Source organism: Aythya fuligula, chromosome 16 (genome assembly GCF_009819795.1).
Source record: "Aythya fuligula isolate bAytFul2 chromosome 16, bAytFul2.pri, whole genome shotgun sequence".
NCBI classification, from domain to species: Eukaryota; Metazoa; Chordata; class Aves; order Anseriformes; family Anatidae; genus Aythya; species Aythya fuligula.
The window spans coordinates 13,068,350-13,086,745 of NC_045574.1; the positions used below are offsets into that span (position 1 = coordinate 13,068,350).

Consider the following 18,396-nt stretch of genomic DNA (forward strand, 5'->3'; position numbering starts at 1 on the left):
AGCATTTCGTGAAGGGGGTGTGTGGCAGAGCGAGTGCACCCTCCTCATCGGGGACAGGAAAATGCCAGCGAGCCATTCTATGCCTTTGGCATAGGTTATCTATAAAATTGCTGAGTACTAGGAAGAAGCTATTCTGCATCTCAGTCTTGGAAATTGGAGATGGAAAATTTCTCTATCTGGTCCAGAGAGGTTTGGCATGAGCTGGTGTGCTGGAAACCTCCGCGGGCGATGGGTGGCTGGAGCTAGAGCAGGGGATTTCCCTGCTGGGAGCCTCCCAGGGGCCATTGTGCTGCATCGGTCTCTAAATCCTGATTTTGAGGCTGCTATTGGCATTTCACGTCCTCTGAGCAGTCTGTGCCCTGCGGCAAGCAGACATTCACTTCAGCCGGCATGATGTAATGCCGGCTTTGATCCTGTCTAGCACTTATAAAAAAAGATAATGTCAGCTGAAAAAAAAATTGAAAACGGTGTTGAACTGTCCTTAAAGCTCTCCACTAAACTCCCCCTGCATCACCACCTTTATGCACCCCCTACAGTGCCTTCGCTCCTCAGCCCAAGGACCTTCCCTTACCTTCCCTTACGCTAAAAGGGAAGCATGCCTAATGGCTTTAAATCACTGGAGGAGGCCACACAGGAGTAAAAGAAATCTGCAGTGCCAATTCCTTCATTTTAGGCTATTTCCTTGTAAATGCAACAGAGTCCCCCTGAGGTCCTGTGGCTCCTGTTGCTGTTCTTAGGGCAGGCAGGTTTGTTGCACGCATGTCCCAAAGGCCATGACTTTACACTTTACTCTGGTGCACACGTATACAGAGTTCTGAATTTGTTGGGAAAAAAAAAATGCTTCTTAGCCAATTGATTTGAGCCAGAAAGCTGGAGGAAAATTGCTGTTTTGGAAATGCTTTGGAAGAGCAACATTGACTCATCAGTGACACAGCCGGAGACAGCTAGTGAGACTTCCTCATCTCTGCCATGATTTTATGATTCAGTGAATAATGCATATTAGCATAAGGCTAACTAAAAAAATCCATACTCATCATTTACTATTAATTAGTTATCAACATTATCCTATTATTAATTATTAACATTTACACTATCAATCAGCCCCTGGCTGACTGATAGCTTAAAATCTTGCATAAAGATTGTTACAATATCTACAATATCTATCGCATAATGTGCTTTGCACTCGGCTTGTCATAGCCTCGTCTATAAAGCCTTTTACTAATGCACTTTACAACAGATCTTATAGTACATGGATGAAGAATATGGCTACACCCAGCAATAATTCCATTAATTATGAATAAAGCATTTACAAACAACATCCTTATTTAAAAATGGTGATGAACTCCTTTTGTTTTAATGCGGAAGCGCTGCGTAACTTGTAATTCCATAAAAAGTAATGCTGGAAGCATGGGGCAGGAAAAAAGGGCCTGGATCTTATCTTTACATCATAAAGGAAAGAGAAAACAAAAATGAAGAAAATGATTGACAAACAACAAAATGTTGGGATAAAGCTGGCTGAACCCCAGGGTTGGAAGGGATGTTTGAAGGTGCCACGGAGAGATGAAAGGACTGAAGACCTTATTCAGTGACCTTGCAGTGCAATTGTGTCAATAAAACCCTACCCACATTAACAGTAAGACTTTCTTTTCCCTGCTTTCCCTCATTTGCGATGTTTTCAGCTGGCTGGCAGCTCACCAAGACTCGTTAGCTGCATAGGGTTTGGCTGAGCAATACCTTGGTGGTGTTTGGTCCTGTAGGCTTTCTGCGATGGCAGAATATTTATTACATCCAATATTTCACCAGGGATACTCACATCAAGAGGCTATAAATACACTACTCTTCCTAGTTTACTTAAGGGATAAAAAGTGAGTAGCCAAGTTTACAGATCAGGCTCAGGCTCTGTTAACAGGGGTCTGTTCTTTTTCATATATATCTTGATTGTTTGAAGTTATTTGCCGTATTATCGCTACAAGTGATTTTTGTCTCACTGATCATATCTGAGCGCAGCAGGTCGAGTTATGCAGCAGTTGCATTCAGGGTATTACACGTACTATGTGAGTGAGGTTAATTTAGCCTCATGATCCTTTTTGGTACTAAAGCTATGAATATTGACATTGAGCATAGTTTTCAATTGAGAGCTGTGATCCGAGAGCTTCTTATACCAAGGTTCAGACATTTAAATGGCTGCTAAATGGGGATGCCAAAATCTAGGCAATTCCCTTCCGAACACACTGGAGGGTGGTGGAGAGCTTTGGTGGGCAGCGGAAGGTCAGCAAAAGCCTGATATTTTTTTTCTCTTAAGCTCACCAGTGTTTATGAGGCTATAGATCACCAAGGTGCCTGGATTATGCACAAGCTGCAGTGCTGTGCATTTGTTAGCACGTGGCCAAAGCCATGCACAGCAGTGCAGGCTGAGAGCGGCGCAGGCTTCTGCAGCATCACAGGGTGCAGAGGAGAAGAGACCTGGAGAGATGAGGAGCAAGATTGATGATGAGGGACCTAGTCTGGGGCTCAGGCAGACTTTTTGCAGGTTTCCTACAGCAGATGAGGCGGCACACCAGAGACCAGCCAAGCAGCAATTCCATGTGAACTACTCTCACCCTCCCTTTCAATGTCCCATTCTGGTGTTTATGGGCCATGCTTAAGCAGCGAGATGCATGACACCTGACAAGGACCTTTCCCCACATTTTCAAGTCCATAAACACAATAAAAAGTGAACATGCAGTGTTTATAGGCAGCAGTGCCAACCAGGCTCTTCTGCAGCTCCTTCAAGCCCACAGAAGGAAGGGCAGGCAATGCAGGAGAGGCTGCTGCAATTACAGGTCCCCTTGTGCAAGGCTGCTTGGAAATTCCCAATATTTCTCTGAACCACCAGCAAGTTGGTTTTCCGAGCTGGCTGGTGGAGGATTTATTTATTAAGGTTTTAGCTGTTTGCAGCAGTGGCTGGGCAGCAGCAGTTCCGCAGAGTTATCAAAAATCTATTTCCTGCACAGTCACAAGTGAAATATCAACCCCCCTCTGAAAAGCCGAGCGCAACATTTACATTTTAATCTCAAAAAACACTTTAGTTTCTGACAAACGGGGTTTTTCAGTGCATGTGTTACAGAGGAGAAAGGCAGTGGGGTTGCAGGAGAAAGCTACACAAGCCGGAAGGGAGCGCAGGCAGCTTTGCAAGTGTGGTACGGCTGGAGCAGCACAGTGACCTCCACATCCACAGCGACAGCAAAGACTGTCACTCTTCAGCTGCCGCAAGCAGGAAAGCAACCTCACCCCAAAAATTAATGGTGCATGGGCATCGGGTGCTGAGCTTGTTCAGGGACGCCCTCTGCACGTGTAGAGCAGAGCTGGGCTGGACAGACAAGCAGAGCTGCGCTGCCGTCCGCCCTGCACAGTCACTCCTGGCACTGAAAAAGCTGTGCAAGGATGGGTGACTTGTCCTCCCTCTCGACAAAACTACTCTCTTATTTCACTGTCTCTTTGTACCTTTGCCTGTGGGTAAGGTGGTGTAAAGTGGAGGTGCTCGCTGGACTCAGGCTCTCCGGTTTGATGCCTGGCGTTGGAAGCATCCCTCCCCAGCAATCGCCCGTGCTGAGGTCCCGTGCTGCCTCTGTAGAATCACTGCAGCAAGATATGAATTATGGATGCAATGAAAAATCCCAGCCCAGTGCACAGAGGGAATATGCAAAGTGCAGAGCAATCACCTCCATGCAGTGCCCGAGCCTTGCTCTGCGCTGTCTTTGGGTGCGTGATGCCCCCAAAATTGCGCTCAGCAGCAACCTGCGCCTCCCTCATCCCAAAGACACAACGAGGCCCTCCTCCTGAGTGCTCCAGGGCTGGAAATTAGGAAATTCATCATTTGAAAAGCATCCCCCTGTGCTTTGTGAGGTCTGCCTGTGGAAGCACCGAGGGCACTGAATGGAGACGCTTTTGTTTGTTACACGCAGAACACCTCCGCTGGCAGGCATCTGGCAGGATGGGTGCCTATTCTTCCTGTTCTCAGCGTGTGAAGGGCTTGCCCTTGAGAAATCTGGCATGCTCGAGCCAGGCACAGCCTTGCCCAGAGCCGAGGAGCTCACACACGTTGTTTGCAGGCGAGCTGGCTGCTGCCTGCCGGAGCCCCTTTCTGCAGGAGTGGAGAAGTGTCGGACAAGTGCTTCAAGGCAATCACAGACTCTGCCTTTAGGGGTCTGTGTTTCAGGGAATCTCCATCTCCTCATAATGTTTTTTTTTTTAATGTCTTTTAATTTTCAAATGCTTTAATTCCTCCCTTGCAAGTGCAGCTCATTGTTTCCATGCACCACCTCATAACATGCTGCAAAACTGTTTCCACACAGCTATATCTGAGCGTGCAATATCAACATCCATGCTAAAACCAAGCACAAATTTTTCCCTGAAGCAACATTTTGCTCGGTATTATTGTTACTTTTTCTTTTTAATGCTTTGCTTGTGATGGGGGCTCCTCAGCCTCTTACTCTCAGGAAATTCAGGCTCCTGCTCTCCTCCTTGCCATAGCCAGCCCAGGCAGGGGAGAGCCCTGCCGGCAGTGAGCACATGGACACGGCTCCTTTCCATCCTCACAGTGCCTGAAGGTCAGGGAATTGCCTTGGGTCAATTAATTACACCATTAGCTTTTGTCCCTTGTGCTAAAAAAGTTACAAGTGTTTCTTAGTGACCGGTAAATTTATATGGCACTGCAACACCTCGTTCACTGGTGCTTGGCCACCTTCTTCTTCATCACACACAGCCCAGGTTATCATGTCCAGGCACAGAAGGAAGGCCACGCACCACAGCCACACCTGATAGCTATGCAGAAGCCAAAGAAAACAGGCTGGGGACTGAAGAGCTGAAAAGACAATTAAATAGAGAGGTTGCTGTTAAAAAAAAAATCCCCATGAGGCAATGGTTACCCTCCCAGGGCAGCTGAGATGCTGCAGATGCTGCTCGAGGTCTGGTTTAGCTCATCCCTGTGCGCTGCTCTTATCCCATCCTCGTCCCCAGCAAGCAGGATGGACGAAGTTTGTCCTGCTCCAGAAACTAGATGGGGATCCTGGGGGCAATGGGAAGCTCACCAGAGCTATCCGAAGACCTGTGCGGATGACGCTGTGATAGCAGGGAAGCACTTGGACATCCTTGAATTTTTTCTGGCTCTCCCCAAGCTGCAGCTGATGGAGGCCACAAAAATTGAGTGAAGTGGAGAATTCTGCCTGGGAAGAGCATTTAAGTGCTGTTATTTTGCTAGGGCAACGCCTCCCGCGTTTGCCCTGACTCGTCACCTGCACCTTTTAATTTGGAAACTGCTTTTCCAGGCCAGCTCACCGCCACTGCTGCTGGCACCAAGCAAAACCAAGCAATAGTTTCAGCACCAGGGGGCTGTGGGTGCTCGCTCTGCATCTCTGTGCCTGCTGCTCACATATTGGAGACACACTGCTGGTAAGCACAAAGCTTTTCTTTTGGCCACAGGAGCCCTTTGCTCTCCCTGCCTGTGCAAAGCAGCCATGAGGAGCTTTTTCTTCCTCCTCTGCCTGATGCTGAGTGGGTCTGGGTGGCTCAGCACCAGCTGCAGGAGCAGGCTGGGGGATGCTATGCCGCTGGTGATTGCTGTCCTGGGAAACTGCTGATGGGCAGGATTGGTCTAGGGATAGGTGAAAGCACAAGAATGACCGGTCCTGGGGATCTATAGCATCTCCATCCATAGAGCGCATGACCAATCTTCAGCTCTCAGAAGCTAAAACAGGTCTGATGTATTAAATCCGCCTTTGTTTTCTTTCTAATTCGTGTCTCTGACACCTTGCAAAGGGTTCAAGACATTTGTGCTCTGATGGACAGGGCCATGCCCTCCTGCACACCTTTCCTTGGAGGATTCACGTGGTGCTGGTGCAGGCAGCAGCAGTGCAGGCAGTGCAGGCAGCGGTGCCTTACAAGGGCTCCCATGGTGGCTGCAGAGCAGGGAGTGAGCAGCAGGACCAATTTTGCCTTCTCTGCTCACAGTTTGCACCTTTCTGGACAATTTTCTTCTCACCCACCATCCTTTCCCTGCCCAACACATAGCTGGCTGGCAGAATTAATTGACTGGTGTTTGTTAAGGCTTTTGGATTTCTCCTGTTAAATAGGTGTTAATTCTTGCTGTTATTATTATTATTATCTTCTGTCATAGCCACAGTGATGAACACTCCCTTGTGCATGTATTTAAGCTATCCAACATGGGCTTTGTTCTTAATTTTGATTATTTTAAGAAGTCATTTAGCATATGAAATAGTCTAGGTGGATGAAGATTTATAGGAAAATCTTGAGAGCTGTCAAAGTAATGTTTTTTCCAGCAGCAAACTCTTAACCTTCTCTTAGATCTTTTTTTCTGCTTTGTCCCCTGCTCGCCACGTGATGAAGAGATGCTGTGGCTGAGGCAATGCTCAGCTGCAGCCATCAGGATAAAGAAGACACGCCGTCAGTTGTTTTATTTTTGATCCCATTTGAATGTGTCACTCAGCTGTCTTGAATCAAAGAAAGTGAGAAGGTGCCTTAAACAGTTGTGATCAGAAACTTCAAACTTACCTTTTTTCTTTCTTTTTTTTTTTTTTTTTCTAGAAGCTAAGTAAATGGCTGGTGGGCTCCTGTAAATCATAACATTTCTAAATATACCTGAGAGTCTCTCTGCCAAGCTGCTGACGAATACTCTGTCTGTTCCTATTGACTTCTCTTCCCCCTTCAGATTACTTTTGCTTTGAATAGTTTCAAATCATAAAGCAAGAAAAAAAAAAAAAAAAAAACATGTAATGAGACTAGCTGATGCTGTGATTAATGAAAATGTAATGAGAGCTACCATACAGCCATTACAAACCAGTTAGCTAATTAGTGTAATCACAGAGGTGGAAATAATTAAAAGACCACAAAGCAGAAGTAGCCTAATAACAGCCTTTTCCTCTGACCCAGAACTGGAGAGAAAAGGATGCTTTGGTTTGCTGGGTCAGGGCCAAAAAGGAGCCGAGACCGAAGCGCCTGGAAGCAACCACGGTGCGTGAGGTGTCAGGGCTGGATCAGACAAGGATAAATGGAGCAGATTTACACCCGTGTAACCCAGATTGCATCCGAGTCCTCTGCCGATGGCACCACGTTACAGCAGCCCTCTCCCAGCTCTTTCCATTGCCTGGCCGCTCCCTCACCAAGCCCCGAGCATCCCCTCTCCAATACCTGCTGCACTGCAAAGAAAAGAAGAGTGGTGGTAAACTGATCTGGAGATGGCACTGGTGGTGAGGCAGGATCTGACCTGCTCTCTTCCTTTCTTATTTTTTTGTCCATTTTTGTTTTTTTCACAGGTCATTGACAACGACTTTATTCACCTTGCAGCCAAACTTGGTTTCTGGAGGGGGAGAAACCAGCATCCTAAGGTGCTTTGGAAGAACCCCCTGTTAGAGGATTCTTCATATTTTTATAGTTTATATGTATGTCTGTATGCCATTCACTCTGACTTTCACGGGACTCTAACCACCGGTTGAAAAATCTCCTGCTAACAGGGAAAAATCTGGGCCAAGGGTGCGGTGCTGGGGTGCATGGTGCTCATCTCCAGAGCTGCTGCTGTGAGCGGGGCACTGAGTGGCTCTGTTGTCCTCACCTCCTAGCACAGACAGCCCCGAGTCACTGGGCAACATCAGCATGATGGTGAACCCAAAACAACCCTGAAACGCTGCTCAGCTGCTCCTCCAAGGGGTCTCCCATCCAGGACCACTAATGAGAGACGCAGGATGGTGTGCGGAGCTGGATTTCACCCTGGTAATTAGAAGTGACCTATCTCTTGCTGCAAGATGAAATAGCTCCATTTGACGGGCTATAAAAAATCCTAACTGGTAATTTTCCAGTTGGGATGGGTCATCGTTGCGGCCATCTCCATCGGCTCTTATCATTTCTGCCACGGTTCTGTGTGTGTTTCATTTGACCCGGGTATAATGAGCAAAGGAGAAGAAAGTAGCTGCAGACACACAATCAACGATCATCTGCTGGAGCTGATGAATATGCCAAGACTGCTAAGTGGGTCCTCATTAGCTATTCACATGCTAAGAGCCATCTTTATTTGTTCTTCTCTCCTAGGTGGATCTATATTTGAATATCTTTACTATATCCACCCGGGGGGTGGATGGAGGATTACCACCACTGTCAGGTAACCCGAGTATTTTCCTGGAAAAAAATAGATCGTGACACCAAGCTGGCAGCAGGCTGAAAAGAAGAAACCATGTGATGCCATTTAGTGAGGGAAGAAATAATTTTCCCTGATGACACCTCTAGTGGGAGGCAGAACTTTATCTTCCCCTCGCAGCTCAAATGGAGCATCACAGCAGTAGCATTAAGTTTGCTTCCACGTTTCCAACGTGTCTTTTCATTGACTGTTTTTTTGGCTGTGGCTGTGCAAACAGATTTCCAGGGTAAGAGCAGGGGCTGTCCTGCTCGGAGGGTTTGCAGGGCTGTGGGTGGCAATGCAAGGCCAGGGCACCCCATCCAGCTGCAGCCAAAGGGACCTCTCTGCAGCCCTGTGTGCCCGCTGGTGAGCTGTGTTTGAACTTTCTCCTTTCGGCTTTCTGTAAAAGCTGCAGTTCTCTGTGTGCTGGGACAGGGGCTGGCTCTTTGGAGGATGCTTCTCCCCTCCCTGGAGCATCCATCCGCGGGGAAGGCTGCCCTCTCCCGACACGAGGAGCGAGGCAGCGGCTGAGCTGCACCCAGCACCCTCAGCCAGCACCCACCCTGCTCCCATCCACACCCTGCAGGGCCCAGAGGTGTCCCTGTCTGGTGAGCCCAACACAACCCCATGTGTCCCCAAGGTGTCCTGGCCCCCACACCAGCTTCAGGATCCAGCCTGCATCCCTCCTCCAGCATCGTGTGGGAGCTGCTTGGGAAACCACCCCACTCACTGCATCTCTTCTGCACAGGGTTGCCGTCTCACCTGCCCCATTCCTGCCCTCCCAGGTGTGCCCAGCACCTTTGTAAAAATAAAATAAAATAAAAATCTGACAGTGTGTGAGTGAGCAACGTACTCATCTGTGTGAGCTATTTTCCAGCTGAGTCTGTAAGTGCTGGAGACAGTGGGGTGACAAAGAAGCAAAGTCACGTTTGTTTGTGTGCTGCTCCAGGAAAGCATTTTTCTATGAGCAGCAACCCACAAGCAAGCGCTTGCACCTCCAGAGTTTGCAAACAGCTGATCTAGGAGAGATTACTTTTTTTTTTTTCTTTATGCTTTTGACCTTATTTGCTGAAAATGAAACATCATCTAACCTTCCAGGAAATGCCACGATTCTTCGATCTGACAGAAGAACATAAATCTTCCCTAAGTGCACAGCAGCTCAGGGCTCAGCTGGAACTGAGCGGGATCTGGGCATCCCAAACCAGGGCCAGCAGGACCTGAGCCACACACCTCTCCCGTCCAGAGAGCAGCAGCCTCATGGGACTGGTCGTTGCCTTTGGGCTGAGCTGGTTTTCCATCAGTTATTCATGGGAAAAAAAAAATGGGATTTGGGGGTCTGAATCACTCTGATCCTGTTAAAGTTAAGTGGGACCCTTCCCTCCCAGCTTGGGCTGAAACAACACACACTGCCCTGCCCCATATCCTCAGTCATCTCTGGGGAGCAGAAGGCTTGTGAAAGCCATTGCAAAGCTGAAATTTTGGGCTCTGCAGGTGGAGTGGACATGGTGAGAGGCCTTGCATAGTGTAACAGCCCTGTTGCTTTCCCCACCGCATTTCCTGAGCAGGATGCTGCGGCTTCCTTCCGTGTCCGTGCCGCCAGCCCTCGCGGTTTTCACCTTCCCAGCTATTTCGGGGGACCCGTGGTTGTGCTGAAGGTTTGCAGGGGCCAGAGAGGGAACTGGAACGTGTCGTGCTGCTCACCACATGGGGCCTGAGCAGCCCTGAGGGGTGACTGAAGGTAGGAACTACGTGTGGGAAGGCGCAGCTCGTGCTGTGCTGCTTTCTACCGCCCACTCATCGAGAGCTCCGTTTGCTCAAGTGCACACTTTCTGACCCAAGCTGTTGGTGCTTCACACAGGGCATAGTCATCCACGTGCAGGTCTCTCTCCTTCTTGGCTTATTGCTAGAGCAGGGCTCCCCTAGGCCCTGCAGGAGTCAGAGCTGTGTTTTCCTCTGGATCAGGTCTGGGACAGTCCTTCTGGGGAGAAGGAATTTAACTGAACCCACAATGCTAATAGTACCATTATCCCCCATCCCCAAATCCACAGAAATATAAAGTTTCATAGGTCTTGTTTTTTTTTTTTTTGTTTTTTTTTTTTTTTTTCTTTAATCTTGACCAACTTTCCTTGTTTTACCACTAGATGGGAGAGTGAGACTGGTCTAATGCAGCCTCTCCCGTCTTTATCCCAGCAGGAATTCAGAAGGGAGTTGGGAATTGAGAAATACACTCAAGTCAATTCTCTGGTGCCAGGGGCAGAACTGAGGACACATCCTGCACACTTTCTGACCTCGGGAACGGAGTGGGTAAACCCCCAAAATGCATGTTGGGCTGTGTTATGGGCCAAAAGTGCATGGCTGTGGCAGCACCGATGCTTGCGTGTCTCTGTGGCAGCTCCTCTGCCCTCATGCGAGGAGGAATCAGGTACACAAAGACTAGATGTGGGTGAAATATGGGCAAAACAGAATCACAGAATCACAGAATTTCTAGGTTGGAAGAGACCTCAAGATCATCGAGTCCAACCTCTGACCTAACGCTAGCAGTCCCCACTAAACCATAGCCCTAAGCTCTACAAAACACTTCACTTTTGCTCCTGTCCTGGAGCAGGGGGTGGTGACAAAGGCACTTGCAATTCACTCCCCGTACCTATGCCCCATGGAGTCAAATGAGCCCCCCAAATTGCCTAGGGAGGCACAGAATAAAGCTGCATTTTCTCCTCCTTTTCTTCTACACCCTTTCCCTACAGGACTATTGTGTAATGATGCACGCAGTGATACCATTTTTCTGCAGAGGTTAAAAATGTGCTGGTGCAACGACTGCAGGTGAAGGAAGGGAATTTTGGGCCTGGTCTGACACCGCCAGCTGCCGCCGCCTGCCTCGGGGGCTGCCAGGGGCAAGCATGGGGAGGGTGCCAGGGGCATTCAGGCTCTGCTAAATTTACTTTTACTGAAACACTTCCCATCCTCTGAGACATTTCCTAAGTTTTTTGTTTTGTTTTGTGGTTTTTGTTTTTTTTTTTCCAGGATTGGGTGTGTTTGGGAATTACAGAGTTGCAGAAGCACTTTCTCCACCAAACCAAAGATTGCCCAATTGGCCTATTTTTTGTTATTATATGGTTTGGGGTTTACAAGCATGACCATGTCTTCTTTCTTCCTGGGATTTCACAGATTCTGGAAGAAATCTTATAACAGCCAAATTTTCTGACTGCCTGCATGACTAGTGCAGAATACGCAACCCCTGTAATTTGAAAATCATCTTTTGGGCGTTTTGCTGCCTACCCAACATCCTCAGTTCACAAGCTTTTTAGAGAAGTGACGCACCTGCTTGGTTTAATGTCTGGGCCAGTTGTGCCCTGAAATTAAATAATCCTGATAAACCTCCCAAACTGCAATGCCCTCGTTGCCTCTTTTGGGGTTTCCTGGTTGTTCTCCTATAGGAAACATCTGCCGTTATCATGCTAGAGAGAAATACCAGGTTCGTTGGAAGAGGAAGCTGGGTTCTTACTGGATGCAGTTACTCCTGTTTTCCACAAACCACCTCCCACTCCGTGCGTGCAATGCTGCTGCTGAGTCACCCAGCACGGAGCAAGCATCCTGCTTGGGATGGGGAGGACAAACTCCCCCGAAGAAGCTGATAAATACAGATGAAAAAATGTTGCCTGGAAGCAATAAACCAATTGAAATTCCATCTCTGGCAGGTTCAGGGCACGCTCGCTTGTGCAGATGCAGCTTCTTGCTGTGGGGTTCATGGCAGTACAGGAACAGCCCTGGCTAAAGGTGTGGCTGGGGTCACCCAGATCTGGGCACATGTGGGACTTGGGATGGGGATGAGGAGCATCCATGGGGTGTTTCTAATGGACAGTTATTCATATATCTACCTCTGGACATGTATTCTTGTGTGAGAAGTCACCGCCCTTAGCCAAGTGCCTATTGCTCCCTGTGATCCTCATTTGTAAAGCGTTGGGTGAGCAGGAGGACATATGAAAGCTCCTGTGGTCAGGACCACTGCCATAACACTGCTCTGCTTTTCTCTGGTCCCAATCTTTACATCCCTTTCCTATCATCTCCCCTTACCATCCTGGAAGACAAAAAAAGAGCACTAACCGGGGAGAGAACCTGCTAAAACGGTGTGCGATGTGCACCCAGGACCCAAGGGGCCGACTTCTGACCTTTGCTGAGTGCTGGAGATGCCACAGCTTGTCACTGTCTGATAGCTGCCAGCGTGCCAAATGCCAAGTCATTCCTCAGCAACGAGATGTTGAGCTGATTAAGGTTTTAATTAGAACAAGGAAGCGGCACGTGCAAGGACGGCTTCAGATGAGAAAGACGTGGCAGCTGCCAAGATAGAGCTGCTCCTGGCTGTATCCCATCAACCTTTCTGGTGAATGGCGCTGAGCCTTCAGTTTGCTCTGCTGCAGGGCTAGGAGAGGAAAAAGGATTTGAGCATGGCCGAAGCTGTGGTTAGTGGGGCTTGTTTCAGGAGTGCTCAGCTACCTGTGAAACCCAAGCCCGGCCATATGGATGGGGCAGAGTCCAGGGTGACTGGTCTGCATTCCTGGCATTTACTGCACTCATAAACAGCCCTGGCAGCGACAGAAAGGGTGCAAACTTTGAACTTATAAAGCATCAGCACCGAGACCAAGATGGAGTAGAAGACACACACAAAAAAAAAAAAAAAAAAAAAGTGTGTTGCTGCAGGCTGCAGCCAGAGCCCTTTGGTAGCTGTCTGCCAGCATCACAGCATCTGCGTGGATTCTCATGACGGTGATCAAGGGCAGCTCCATCGAGTGGGAAAGGAGACAGAGGAGTTTTCTTCTTCCCCAGGGACACACACAGCTCCCAGCCAAGTACAGAGGCTGCCCGTGCTGGTGGACAGGCATAAATCAAGTGAAAAATGCTCCATGGTGAGCACCTGCCCCAGCGCACTGTGACATCCCCCGGGTGGGAGCTCTGCACCAAGGGGTAGAGCTGATATTTGCTCGGATCCTGATGCACACAGACTTGCAGGCGCTTTGGATTTCACTATCGGGTCCAATCTCTCCTTTAGACCTTGATCCCGCAAGGAGCACTATAAGGATGGATTTTAGAAATCAGATAGAGCTGGCGAGATCTGGGCCTTATCTAAGATAGCAAAATAATCAGCCATGTGATTTCTTCCCCATGTTTACAGTGGCAATATTTTTCCAAAGTTCAAAGTCTTCCTCTGCAGAAAACATTTGCCATACTTTGCAGTGATACTGTAGTTTTGGTGCAATGAACAATTAAAAAAATCAATTTCTAGAGCAATATTTTCTATGCTAGTAATCTCTGAACTAATTACAGGGCTGGAAAATCAATAACTATCTGGAAATCTTTCCAATACAGCTAACTAAGCACGCTACATATCATGCTGCAATATATCCTTCACATACACGTGATATTCCTGATTATCTCCCAGATTATACGGGCAGATGAGATCGCTGTCAGTAAGTGTCTGTACTTTGCTATACTGCAGTGCCAACTTTTACTAAAATCCAAAGGGGAATCTGGGCAGAGAGAATAGCACAATGTGTGAGGGCTGCGGCAACACTCATAAAAGCCAAGGCTTTAAGCCAACAACAAAAAGAGTTAAAAGGCTTGGTCAGTTTAACAGGAATCTTTCTTTGAAAAGATTATGAAACAAAGTCATTAAAAGTTCAAGCCTCAGTTATATTTTTTTTTTCATCAGACTTTATTTAAAAGAAAAAGGAAAACCTTCGGTGACTGAACATAACCTCTTTCCCTGGTCTCCTAGCAAGGGAGAAGCACAAGTGGGTGGTTCAATGGTGCAATCGCCCTTTAAAAACACGAGCACAGAGGAAGGGTGTTGCTCTGATGATACGATCTACCCTTGCTGTATAAACACGCAGTGCTGACCATGGCAACTCACTTCCAGCCAAAGCCCAAAGCCCTGTGCCAAGGCTCTGCCCCATGGCCCCTGGATGAGCGGTGCTGGGATGCGGTGCTGGGATGCGGTGCGTGATGCTCCAGCCTCACTTGTACCCTGTGAGAGCTCAGTGAGCTCGACCTGCTCTTCCTCGGCACGGTGGCATTCACACTGTCACTGACTGAGGTGTAAATATTCCCATCAGACGTGGTGCCAAAAGCACAGCAGGTGGAGAAGAAGCAAAGCCCATGGTGCAGGTGATTTTCCCCATGCTCCTCTTTGTGCTGCTGCTCCATGCACCACAGCAATGAGTTCTGAGCTGTTGTGCTACTGTGAGATATTAGCCAGCATTTCGTAAGCTTTTTTTCCTGATTATTCTGATTAGTTTTTTCCCTGCAGTGAAAGGAGCAGATGAAAAATGGGACCAGGGGAGAGCATGCTACCCCAGGCTGGATTATTCCCTTAGCTCCTCACTGCAATGCTGTGCGGTGCCAGAGCCTGTCCCAGAGCAGAAATCCAGGTCCAGTACCTGGTGCAGGTAAGGTGCTGTGAGCCTCACCTCATCTCTGAAGCTCATCTCTGAGCCTCACAGGCCAGGGGCTGTGGTCCCTTCTAAGAAGAACTGAGAAGAGAAGAACTGTTGCTTGTAAGTAAGAACTGAACAGGATAGTTATGCTCAAAGAACTTAAATTTTGCAGCTATGCAATGATCTGGATTGTAATTATGGTTGCTATTAATTACTGCTCACATTTCTGCAGGACTCCCTGTCCGGCTGGGGAGCTGCAGCCCAGTGACACGCAGAAAGGAGAGCTGTGGGCTGCTGACAGCCTGCCCGAGGAGGCATTTACCCGAATTTGGTGACAGCTGTGTTCACAATGTGCACCCCCGGTGTTGCTCTACCAATCTGGGCTACCAAAAAGCAGCTGAAAGAGAAAAATAGCGTGCGTATCTTCACCACAGGCACAACTCTTCTCCTGCCTGCTCAGCTTGAAGTACCCTTGGTGCTCCCTCAGCCCGGTCGGCTGCCGGGGGCTGTTCAGACTGAGAAGGTGCCTATGGCTGCTGCACTGAGCTTCAGCAACTGATCTCCTTGGATAATGAAGTCTTTGGGCTTTCCTATGATTTCTTTTTTCCCATGTAATGTCACTTTTCTTTCAAATAAAACTCAAGTGGAGTGCAAGAAATCACTTTGTTTCTCTCCATTTTAGGAAGAAATTGCAGTGCATCACCTAATGGCAAGGGCTTGATAAAAAAGAGCTCAGAGCCTCCAGAAATCCTTCAGGAAACAGTTGAAAGAGAAGCTACAGCTCTTCCTCTGCTCTTTTAATAGTACCACATCACACTTGGTACATCCTCAGCAACAGAGCTCCTGGTTTTATTTCCTGGCAGTGCAGAGCTATGGCCACGCACTGTGGTGCTGGTACAGGCGCAGTGGCTGCACTATGGAGAGGCGAGCAGGACATACAGGGCAGCAATTGCTTCCTCCACAATGTTCCCCTGGCTGCTGGCAATCCCCGGCTCAGGGACATCCCGAACAAGAGGTTTGCATTGAGATTATCGGGTTTAACAGCCGCCGAGGCATATGTCATTCAGGAATTTGTCTAATCCCTCTTTGAACACGGTTATACTTTCAGACTCTGCAAAGTCCTCTGGAAACGATTTGCCACTGTTTAATCAGGAGCTGGGCAAGAGTTTGCTTTCAGCTTCCTACCTGATCCTTTCATTTAAGGGATCCCTTGCTCTTGTAATGATAAATACACCTGGCAAAGCTGAGCAGGATGGATACTGATGCTCTACTTTGCAAAACCAATGGGATCTTACAGAGGTAGAGCAACACAAGGTCTGGTAAAAATCACCGAGGAGACTTTCAGATGTACATTTCCCACTGCAAACGAGCACTTGAAAAAACATCCGTATTGGCTGTTTGTTATGTTTCCTGTGAATGAGTTTCTGGCTCAAATTAGAGTTATAATACAACTCTAAAGAGCATCTTTTAGGAAAAAAAATCGAGTTCTGAACTTCCTTCCTAGAGATTTGTTGCTTGTTCTGCAACAGGAGATGTGAATCATGGAAGTATTTATAAGAGCAATATTAGGAAATGATCATTAAGGCACCAGAAATCTGTCAGACAGTGTGTCTTTAAATAAATTGTTTATGACTATGCTAACCCAATCTCGTAAGTGCATGCACACTTAACGATATTAAAAATTTACATGTTGCCAGAACCGGACTTCCCATGATGGATGTACCACAACTTCCCTGCTTTCCTAGTCAGCCGCATGGATCTTGGAGAAACAAGGGCAGTTTCATTTGATCGGTGTTAATGAGGTTTGTGTCTGCACAGATTTAGCCCAAAGATCATCGTGATCATCTCACGTCCCAGGTGACTTACAGGACTGAACTTGAAGAAACATCTTTCAGCAGTCTCGGTCGATGGAGCGATTCCAGCTCACAGAGTGCCTCCAGCCAAGTGACTTCCCTTCTGCGGCACTGCATTTGCATTCATTAAACCCCAAGTTTTAATGATTTATGTAGATTGATAAAAGCGAGCAGCCCAGAAGTATGTGTCTGAACACTCCCACAGCTCCTGACAGAGAGGCAACACATCGTAAATCCATCCCAGTGTGAAATATTAAATGGCCAGCTAGCACACACACAAAATCGTTGCAGGTATATCTGTGAGTGTTAACATGACCTGTAAAATCAGGATTTCAGACAAACTAAAGTGATCACAGCCTGCAAACCCAAGGAAATAGTAATCCATATAACAGGAATGCTGTAATGATGATAATGTTAGTTAATAATAACACTAATATGATTACCAACCTCCTTGTCGTTGTCTATTACTGTCATTGCCATGGTAATTCTCAGCTCTGATGATGGATGGAGGCATAGGTGGCCTCAGCCTTTCAGAAACAACCTTGTGCCCACCAATGAGCCCCAGCCAAGCACAATCCTGGTGCCCTTTGATTTGACAAGAAAAGCCACCAGCAGCATCAGCTGCTTGCAGAGCTCCTGATCCAGGCTGGCCGAGCTCAACAGAGGTGGGAGCAAAAGGAGATGGCCCCAGATGAGAGGTGAGCAGAGATGAGGGAGATTTACACCAGATGCTGCCAAGGAGAATGATCTCAGCTGCACAGAGCCCTGGTCGTGCAGGGGACAGCGCTGTGTCCCCCGGGCCACCCTTCCTCACCATGGTGTGAAGGCAGGTCTCTTTTTGAGGAGGCATCAGTGGCTCGCACCAGGACAGGAACCATGGTCTGGTAAGGATTTTTGCATCTCTTCTGCAACGCACCTTTACCCACACACACTTCATTGCCTCGTACACACCTCATGTCTTTCTGTAGCTGTGGTGAATGAATTTCAGGCCTCTCCTATCCCCTGAGACTACTACAGAGGTCATGGATGAGCCTGGTCCTTCTGGGAGGATGCTTGGCTGTGGATGTGGTGGGGAGTTTGCTGCTACACTACAACTAACGTGCTCCTGGGACAGACACCTTGAGACGGGGAAGCAGAGATGGCAGACTGATTTCTTCCAGGCCACCTCTGTCCTTTTTTTCCATACCTTCTCCCTTTGGCACGTTATCAAATCCGTTATCAGCTCAGGCAAATCCATAGGACAAGCTCCACATCTTTACATCTCCTTCACTTAAGAGGTAAAACATTTTAAGATGCTGTATCAAAAATTCTCCAGAAATTAAGACAAAGAATTCCTCTGCACCTCTGATGGACCAAACACAGCTGGAGATGTGAGCAGAGCCCCAGGGGGGTGAGGAGCGGGGATGCACCACCATGAAGCTGGAGCCAGAGATGAGCAGAGTTTGGGTGATGGGGCTGAGCAGGAAATGCAGGGGGGTTTCCCCAGCTCGGATGCTTTTGACGCACCATTTCACTTTTGCACATCTGCTGTCCTTTTCTCCCTGTTTATTTGAAACATAAACGGTTTAAAACAGGGTCTTATTCATCAGTGATTTAGAGCAGCAGACAAAACAAGGTCCTAATTTCAGCACATGGCTCATCAAACTATTCCTGTATAATAAACCAGTATCAGTGTGTGTCCATGGAGCAAACAACTCCTGTTTTTTCCTGACCACAGCACATCAGAAGCAGCAGGATCTCCTACATTTAATTTTCCTGTACAAGCTTATTCAGCAGCTCCCAATTTAGCCCGTCCATTGAAAGTAAAAAAAAAAAACAAACTGCAAGTACATCTGCATTCCCCTCCACTGGGCACAGCAAGAAGGATGGGGCAAAAAGGCAGCAGCCTCCAGCTCCAGGCTGGTGTCAGTGCCTCAGAGGATGAGGAGGAGGCAGCCCCACCAGCCTCTGG

General features: G+C 47.9%; 1 long non-coding RNA gene across 2 annotated transcripts in view; it reads left to right on the top strand.

The window, feature by feature from the left end:
• Nucleotides 1-13,881, top strand: part of LOC116495538 — a 58,738-nt gene extending 44,857 nt beyond the window's left edge. The window contains exons 2-4 of one of the 2 annotated variants that reach the window (XR_004253953.1): nt 7,311-8,149; nt 10,358-10,464; nt 11,186-13,881. This is a non-coding gene — a long non-coding RNA (uncharacterized LOC116495538). Of the gene's footprint in view, nt 1-6,614; nt 8,150-10,357; nt 10,465-11,185 lie in introns of those variants that run through there. The other variant, XR_004253952.1, reaches the window with a different exon arrangement.
• The last annotated feature ends 4,515 nt before the right edge of the window (nt 13,882-18,396 follow it).